Source organism: Nycticebus coucang, chromosome 12 (genome assembly GCF_027406575.1).
Source record: "Nycticebus coucang isolate mNycCou1 chromosome 12, mNycCou1.pri, whole genome shotgun sequence".
NCBI classification, from domain to species: domain Eukaryota; kingdom Metazoa; phylum Chordata; class Mammalia; order Primates; family Lorisidae; genus Nycticebus; species Nycticebus coucang.
The window spans coordinates 71,912,690-71,921,328 of NC_069791.1; positions in this window are offsets into that span (position 1 = coordinate 71,912,690).

Here is an 8,639-nt window from a genome sequence, read left to right on the forward strand (position 1 = left end):
AAATGGGTGCACGAGAAAAGTCAACTATGGATCTCTATGTTTCTGGGATTCAGTGTCCCCTATGATGGGAGATAGCAACCCATCTTGACTTCTGAGGGAAACTTTGGTTGAAGTCAGGGGAAGCAAGCACATGGCAGTGACATGGAGGTTTGCCAAGATAGCAGCCAAGGCATTGGCTGGACCAGGTGTGCAGGGAGAGCTTCCTGAGGTGCTCAATGGGGAAAGGGGTGCTTCAAAGTGGCTGGGAGGGCCAGATGACCTTCTCAGAACAATTTATCCAGGACATTCCATGGATATAACATAATGGGTAAAAGGCCATGTAGAGGCCTTGAGCCCCCCTGGCTGGGTGACTTTAGGTGGTCACTTTAGGCCTCTGGCCTCAGATTCCTGCTCCATCATAAGAGGTGATAACTGACCTCCCAGATTCATCATAAGGCTCAAATGTCATGGTGGATGTGCGGGAGCCTTACACGCTACACAGCCCCTGTCAAAAGTCAGAAGGAAGCCGGGGGAGTGGGCATTGATCTAGAATTGAGTTACATTTCTGAAATTCCTCTGAGAATCCACTACCATCCATATTCTGCTGGGAAAGGCCTCTGTCTCAAGACTGCCACTGAGATGTGGACAAGAGTGAGTGCATTCATAATTTTCCAAAGAAAAAAAGAGGCAGTTATCCACACTGGCTAGCTCACGGTCACACACATTTCTGGGCCCTTCCTGGGTAGGCAATGACATCTGGTAACCCCATTGTCTGCTATCTGCAGGGGAGAAAGTGTTAGACGCGAGGGCAGATGGAGTTTGCCTAACGTGTCTGTTCTCTTCTTTGCTGCCTTTTCAGCTCTTCTTGGGAGTGCGGCAAAATAGCAGCTGTTCATAATTTCATGAATAAAGAACTATGTAAATTTCAACTATGAAAATGTGTTGCGTCTCTTGTGGGCAAAGTGTGGAGTATGCTCCCGCTCCGTCTCTATTTCCATCTCGTGTGCATGTTGGAGTTTATCTAAACTGCATTCTCTGGGTGACTGTTCAGTTTCAGGATCAGTCTCAGCCAGATGAAGACCTGTCCCCACTAGCCAGGACAAAAGACTCTGAGGCCAAGCTCCCAGGTTGGTTACAGTTTAGGATCCATTGCCTCTGAGTACAATGTAGGTCTCTATGTGTTTCTTTTCCTGATCTGTAGAATGGGTATAATGATGTTTCTTTCACATGCGTAATAGTTACAGAGCCCAAGTATGTTTACAGTTTTCTTCCAAATCTCTACATGAGGCCAAACTTGCCAGCAAAAGATTCCAGAAATGTTTGTGCATCTCCCAGCACCTTGACCGAGTCTACACAGGTACATGCAGCTCTGGAGCTGTCTCATTCCCCACACGCTCCATTCCCAGGTCTTCCAGGCAGCCTCTGGACACTGAGTTGACACCACTTTGCTGCACTCTTTGCTAACCATCTTTCTAGTTCATCTCAAAAAATGGCAGGAGGTATCTGGGAGAGACATTCAACCTACTGGGAAGAGATCCAAGATGTGGAACCAGTATCCATGAGTGGATGCTGTAACAAATCTAATTTCAGCTCCTCAGAGGGAGGAGTATTCTAGTGGTGCCCAAGGGATGGACCAGGACACTTGGGAAAGATGAGGGCAGAGGCACCGTGGCTGGTTGGTTACGGTGCTCAGGAAAGCAGCTTTTAGGAATCATCTGGGGACCTTGTTCAGATGCAGACTCACTTAGCAGGCTTGGGATGGGGCATCTTTAACCAGCTAACAGGTGCTGTTGGGGCTGCTGGTCCCAGGCCTCACTTAGGACTCACTGATCTTTGACTTCTCTCCCAGCCCCAAGTTCCTATCCTTCTGCAATTCTTTGATCAGGTAATCATTGAGTTAGTTCCACAGGGGAATGCTGGTTGGTTTGGGCAAGGGAAAGCAGGGACAGGAGTTACAGAACACCCGCCCACAGGGCATCCCTTCTGTTTTTATCCTTGTGATGTTTTTCTGTTTTGTGATTAAGGAAGGGAGCCAGGCTGCTCTGACCTTCCTCCCCGAGGCCATTCAGGGAATCTTGGAGTCAGACCACATTGGAAAACTCAGCCCCAAAATACTTCCACCGAGGCTGAAGTTGGTGTGGTTAGCTGGCTTCAGAGAACTCAGACAAGGTCCTTTCCACAGTCAAGGTGAACAAAAATGAGCAAGTCACAGAATGTCCTTGTGCCCACAGGTAACTGGCCAAGGGAATTTGTAACTAAGACCTTGTCTTTGTTGTTGTCCTTGTTGTCTATGGTGCCCTGGCACTCCCCAAACTCAATCTTTTCCTGCAAACTGGTCACACTGAGTCAAGCAGGCATATTCCAGAGGTTGCCCTTCCTTTGTCAGGCACCAGATCTGGTGCTGGGGCACAGAGGTGGGCCAAGCACAAGGCCCCTCCTCGTGTTATACCATGAAAACAAAGCAATCAGTATCCAAAGAGTAGGGGAAAAGACCCCTTTGGACTATGATAGTCAGGGCAGGCTTCCTAGGGGAGATGAGTTTCAGATAAGCACTAAATTATGAAGGTAAAGATCATTGGAAGTGGGTCAGACGTGAGGATGGGGAGGGAATGTTGATTGCATATCCCAAAAAGACTCCACAAAGCATGAGGATGGTCTCCTCTCACTTGTGAGTGGGGATCCTTTTCTAATCTCTCTGGAAAAGTCTATGCTTATCTATGCTTTCCTTTAAATAAAGTTCTCTTTTTCTTTACTTTAAAATTAAAAAAAAGAAGCATGAGGGTCCACTGCCAGTGGGAATGTCAAGTGTGTTAAGGTCCATTGCCTCTGAGTGCAATGTAGGTCTCTATGTGTTTCTTTTCCTATCTGTAGAATAGGTATAATGATGTTACTTTGGGAAATAATGTACAGTTCCTCAAAAGGTTGAGCACAGAGTTACTCTATGACCCAGCAAGCACACTCCTAGGTACATACCCCAAAACAGTGACAACTATGATCTCCAAGAAATTTGTATGCACATGTTCATAGCAGGGTTATTTATAATAGCCCAACAGTGGAAACAACCCAAATGTTCATCAACTGAAGAATAGATAAACAAATTTGGTATATCCATACAAGGGAATATTATTCAGCCATCAAAAGGAATTGAACACTGATATATGCTGCACCATGGATGAAACTGGAAAACATTGTGCTGAATGAAAGAAACTAGTTACAAAAGACTCTCTACTAGATGGTTCTATTTATATGAACGATCTAGAACAGGCAAATCTGTAGAGGCAGAACATAGATGTGCAAATGCTGGGGCTGGGAGTGGGGTGTGATGGTGTGTGATGGGTAGGAGCTTCTTTAGGGGGGGGATGAAAATGTTCTAAAACTGATCAAGGTGATGGTTGCATAACTTGGTGAGTATACCAAAAACCATTGAGTGGTACAATTTACATGGGTGGGATGGTATAGCATAGGAATTATATCTCCATAACACGGTTGAGAAAGAAAAGGAAAAGCATGACGGTAGGTCTTGGTCCAAGAGACCTCAGTTATGATCTTAAAGCTTAACCCCTGACCAGCACATTGTCCCCTCGGCAGCCTCTGCCCAGACAGGTGTCCTCCCACCTCCGTACTTGTATTAGGTCTCCTACCTTGTGTTAGGAAGCAGACTCCGAGACAGAGTTTGAGTGGAGGAAGCTTATTTGGGAATGGATCAATATTTTCAAGGAAGGCAGTGAGGGAGGCGTGAGCAGGGGGATGGCTGAGCTGCAATGAAGTGACAAACAAAGGCCTTGGCCTATCCCATGGGGTCCTCTGGAACTAGGATCGCCCATTAGAGTTGTCCCACCTTGAGGCATGGGGATTGGGCCTTTATATCCCTGCATTGACCAGCTATGGCAAGTTGGCTGCTGCCAGGGAAGGCCATGAACTTGAGCAAGGTGGTTGTCATCAGGAAGGGCCATCCTTGAAAAAGAATTCAGCTGAATGCCACCAGCCACCAGCATTCCCAGCAGCAGAGCACTGAGGTTGTCAGTCCTGGAGGGACGATAGGCAGTGCCCCATTCTTCCAGAGGTTGACTGGACCCATCCCCCACCCAGTCAGAGAAAGGAGCATCACCTTTGTGAAGGTAACCTGTGCCCTTGGTCTCACAGCACAGAGAAAACAAAAGAAGCCAAACTTGTTTCAAAAGGACCATAATCAGGATATTCTTTAAAATAGCTACATGACAGGACATTTCTGGCACAGAGTGGAAAAAGTCAAGCCTTGAATCAGCTCCCTTTTAAACACTTTTTTAAAATTGAGATAAAATCCACATAACATAAAACTCATTCCTCTTGTTTGTTAATCATTTCTCCCCTCCCCTTCTGCTGTTTGTAGGCACAAGTCTCACCCTTGAAGCAGCAGCGACCCTGACAGTAGAGAAATAAATAACTCTCAGTAGGGAGTTTTAAAATGGCAAAAATAATGACAGTAATGAGCTGTCTTGCTACTTGCTGAGGAGTTGGTGAAGTCAGTCTTTATTTAAAGAGATGGAATTTTCGGCAAAGTTCTAATGTATCCCTTATAGTGGTTATTTACACAGGTCACTAAAAAACAGTAATGTGGGGTGGAGCCTGTGGCTTGAGGAGTGGGGCGCCAGTCCCATATACCAAAGGTGGAGGGTTCAAACCTGGCCCAGCCAAAAACTGCAACAACAACAACAAAAAAGTAATATGGGCTCGGCGCCTATGGCTCCAGTGTCTAAGGTGCCAGCCATATACACTGGCTGGCGGGTTCGAATCCAGCCTGGGCCTGCCAAACAACAATGATGGCTGCAACCAAAAAATAGCCAGGTATTGTGTTGGGCACCTGTGGTCCCAGCTACTTGGGAGGTGGAGGCAGGAGACTCGCTTGAGTCCAGGAGTTGGAGATTGCCGTGAGCTGTGATGCCACGGCATTCTACCCAGGGCGATAGCTTGAGACTTTGTCTCAAAAAAACAAACAAACAACAACAACAACAAAAAAAAAACCCCAGTAGCATGAAATAAAAAGATGGGCTATTCCTTTGTGTATTCCTTCAGAAAAAAAAAAAAAAAGGAGGAAACTGACATTATGGTATTGCTACAACTTAAAAAAAAATACGTAATGTTCTGTCCCACAAATAAAAACAAATTGGATCATCAAATTGCCTGAGTCACCTGAGAAACCACAATTTAATGCCACCTTCCAATACTCAAGAGTTCATATCTCTGAATCAAATTAAGTAGAAAAACAAGTAAAAAAAAAAAATCCTTAAATAATTACAAAGATGGGCAGAGTTTTTTTTTTTGTGATCACAATGGTTGATAACGCTTGTATAAGGAGTGAAAAACATCTTGTATAAAAATTTAATCTGAATGTTTTTGTTGTTAAAAATCTCCTGTGAATCATGAATTATGAAAAACATGACCCGGGAAAGCTGTGAACAAGTTGATTCAAGTATCTTAGGCATCTGATGATCTCACACCCCAGTCCAGCTTGGCTTCTGGGACGGTTAGGATTTTATCAGGTTCAGAGCTCACTGATGGCCTCCTGCTGGCTCCAGGCCTCACCCAGCTCTTTTCACACTGGCGCCAGAGGTTAGGGAAGTGTTCAGGAACTTGTAGACAACCAGAGCTCAGGCTGGCACCGCTCTCCCTTTCTTAAATACAAAGAGAGACCCTGAAAATGAACAACATAGAGGGATGGATCCTGACCTTTAACTCTTCACTAAGGGATGAACCTCCTTCTTTCCTTGCTGCTTTCATCAAACATTCATTTAACACCTATAGGGACAGACCTGTGGAGAAATAAGATAAGGTCCATACTCTCCAAGATCTCAGACCAGTGGGAGAAACTGGGAAATTACTGAGATAAGATGAGCCCAACAGATTGCACGCAGTGTTCAATGGAATCCATGTAATGTGTGCTGGGGGCCAAAGGACAGCCTTTTGAAGGAGGACAGAGGACATACCTGTCCCTTGCCAGAGGTGGTTAAACTCTGAGCAAAAAAGAAAGCACTGACAAGCCTGGTGCCTGCTATGTTGGGGTAGGGATGATGTTAGAAAGCTCTGTAACAACTCTCCAATCATAAGAGACCAGGTAGGGTAGACACTGACCATTAAAGGACCATGGGCCCTTCTGTTATGTGTGGTATGTCTTGGGGGCAAGGAGGAGGCTGGTGGCAGGGGGAAGGACAGAGGGTGAGATGGTAAGTGAGAGGTCAGAGCTTACCTCCCCAGAAAATGGGGCAGAGCCTGAGAGATGAGCGGGAGGGTGGCCACGTGAGAACATTTCAGGAAACTTCCCCACATAGCCCTGTGGAGTGGACAGAAGATGACTTGTTTCCTAGATCCTGTGACCTGGAGAATGCAGAAGCTGAGATGGAGGGAATGTAAGGATAGGAGAAGTGGAAGAGTCTGGGTGGTCATTGCCAACCTTCTTCTCTTTCCAGTGCACAGCAAAGATTCACTTGCTTGGTGTCTTCCACTATGTCTCCACCGTGCCTGACCTAAAAGCTGCCAAAAGCATGCATTAGGCCATGCAAACTTGATTCTACATTATCTTTGAATCTTCCCTTTTTTCCAGTCCCACTTAATACTAGTTGGGGAGGTCTAGCCTAGACAGCCCAGCCCAGCCTGGAGAAGTCCACACTTTCCATGTCCCATGCGAGGTGCTGCCTTCACCAATGTGTGCACCCATGGAACCTGGCCTCCTTTATGAGTTTTTAAGTCAGAGGACTTGAGGTGGCCTCAGCACACCATGGGCAGACTAATGAAATCAAAGTGGAACCACAATGCTAAGTTCTAGCTCTTAAGAATTTCAGCAGCAACCCTATACTCGTCTCTATACTTGACACATTACACATTACCTAATTTATTCTCCAGCACAGGCTTTAAGTTTCTCCTTCAAATTACGAAGTCACAAAACATACTGTAGCATAAGTCTACCCCTCAAAATGGGCGTAAGTGGTAAGTAGACCCACCTGAGATTGTCAGACCATCATCTAGACAACTCTTTGGCAAGATAACCAGCCCTCATATACTTGCCTGTTGCCACCCAGTAAAACTGCAAATCAACATAGATCATAGACCTTAGGGGTTGATCCCAAATCCTGGAACCTGCAAACATTAAGTCCACTAGTGCTGAGAGTCTTTGAAATTACAGACACTTTGGAGATGAGGAAACTGACACACCATGAGTAAACAACTTGCCTGAAGTTGCCCAGCTAAACAGTGGTGGAGCCAGAATTCAAACCGAGTCCTGCTATAAGCCTGTCCTGTTTTCATTTCCCTGCCCTTGTGTTTTTGGGGATGATTTTACCCAAGGGATCTCAATGTCCAAGATTTAAGGTGCATCAAAGTCCATTTGAGCTCAGAGTTGCTATTTTTTCTTTTCCTCCAAGAGAGTTTATTAGACTCAACCAAGTTTCTTCCCCAATCTGGGCGCTCTCACACACCTATCTTCAGATCCATGCTTCAAGGCTAAGTGTTATTACTAAAAGTGATGGAGAAGCTAGAGATCACCCAGGTGGTTCCTGGGCTTGCTTCTTCTTGTCACAGTTCCCTCACACAGTGGGGAATGGCCAGGCTCTCTAGCCTGGGGCCTTTGTTGGCCCTTAGCTACGGCAGCACTCTGCAAAAGTATCTTTCCCAATCTTCACTCAGGTCAGAAACCACGAGTCTTCTCGAGAGACTTCCCAGAGTATCTCATGAGCAAGATTATGTATTATCTTTAACTCACTGCTCTGTGCTGTAGGAAACAGGGGTCAAACTGTCCCACCCTTTGAGCACGTGGCCTCAGTGGCTTCTCACTTAATCCTCAGAGCTAAGGGCTCTCAGGTCAGAACAGTAAAGGACTGTTGCCCCCAACTCAGCAAAAGAGGCTATTGTTGAATAAGAACAGCCGTGAATGTCTTCATTCTGCAACATATCATTACGGAGACAGCCAGGCCCAAGACAAAACAAGGAGAAGACAGACCTGGCCCTGCCTCCTTGTGTTTAGAGGTGGGCAGAAAGGAGAAGCCAGCTGGGAAGGTTTACAAGCTTGGTATTATGCATACTGACAAGAAAAAGCGAACCAACTCCTAACTGAGTTGCACGCAGGTTTTCTTTATTCATTTCCATTCACTTATGTATAAATTAAATATATACTTAAAATTCCTGCTGCATCAGGAGACTAGCAGGAAATGGAATAAAACGAAGATGATTCTAGAGAAGTTCTGAAGGGAGTAGGTACAAAGTGAAGCAAGCCAGTAAGGGCTGCTGAGACCCTTGAGATTAGCACCAGCAGGAAGTTGTTACCACTCCTAGGCTTGAAGAGGGGTGGATCAAATGTTCCTCCTGAGGCCTTGGGGAGAGCACAGCCAGGTGGGAGCCTGGTTGTGGGAAGATGAAGCTGCTGCCCAAACTCCAGAGGCAAAACAGGGAGCGAGCGGATGGGGAAGCAAGGTATTCTTCCCATCTACCAATCTCCAGCAGGGATCTTCCATTAAGCTGGAGTGTAAAGGAACCTGGCAATGAGGCCTGCCTGGGGCACTGGGCAGGGTGCATTAAAGGGTACAGAATGTGCCAGGCAAGGTGGCTCATGCTTGTAATCCTAGCACTCTGGGAGGCTGAGGTGAGAGGATTGCTTGAGGAAAGGAGATCGAGATCAGCCTGAACATGAACAA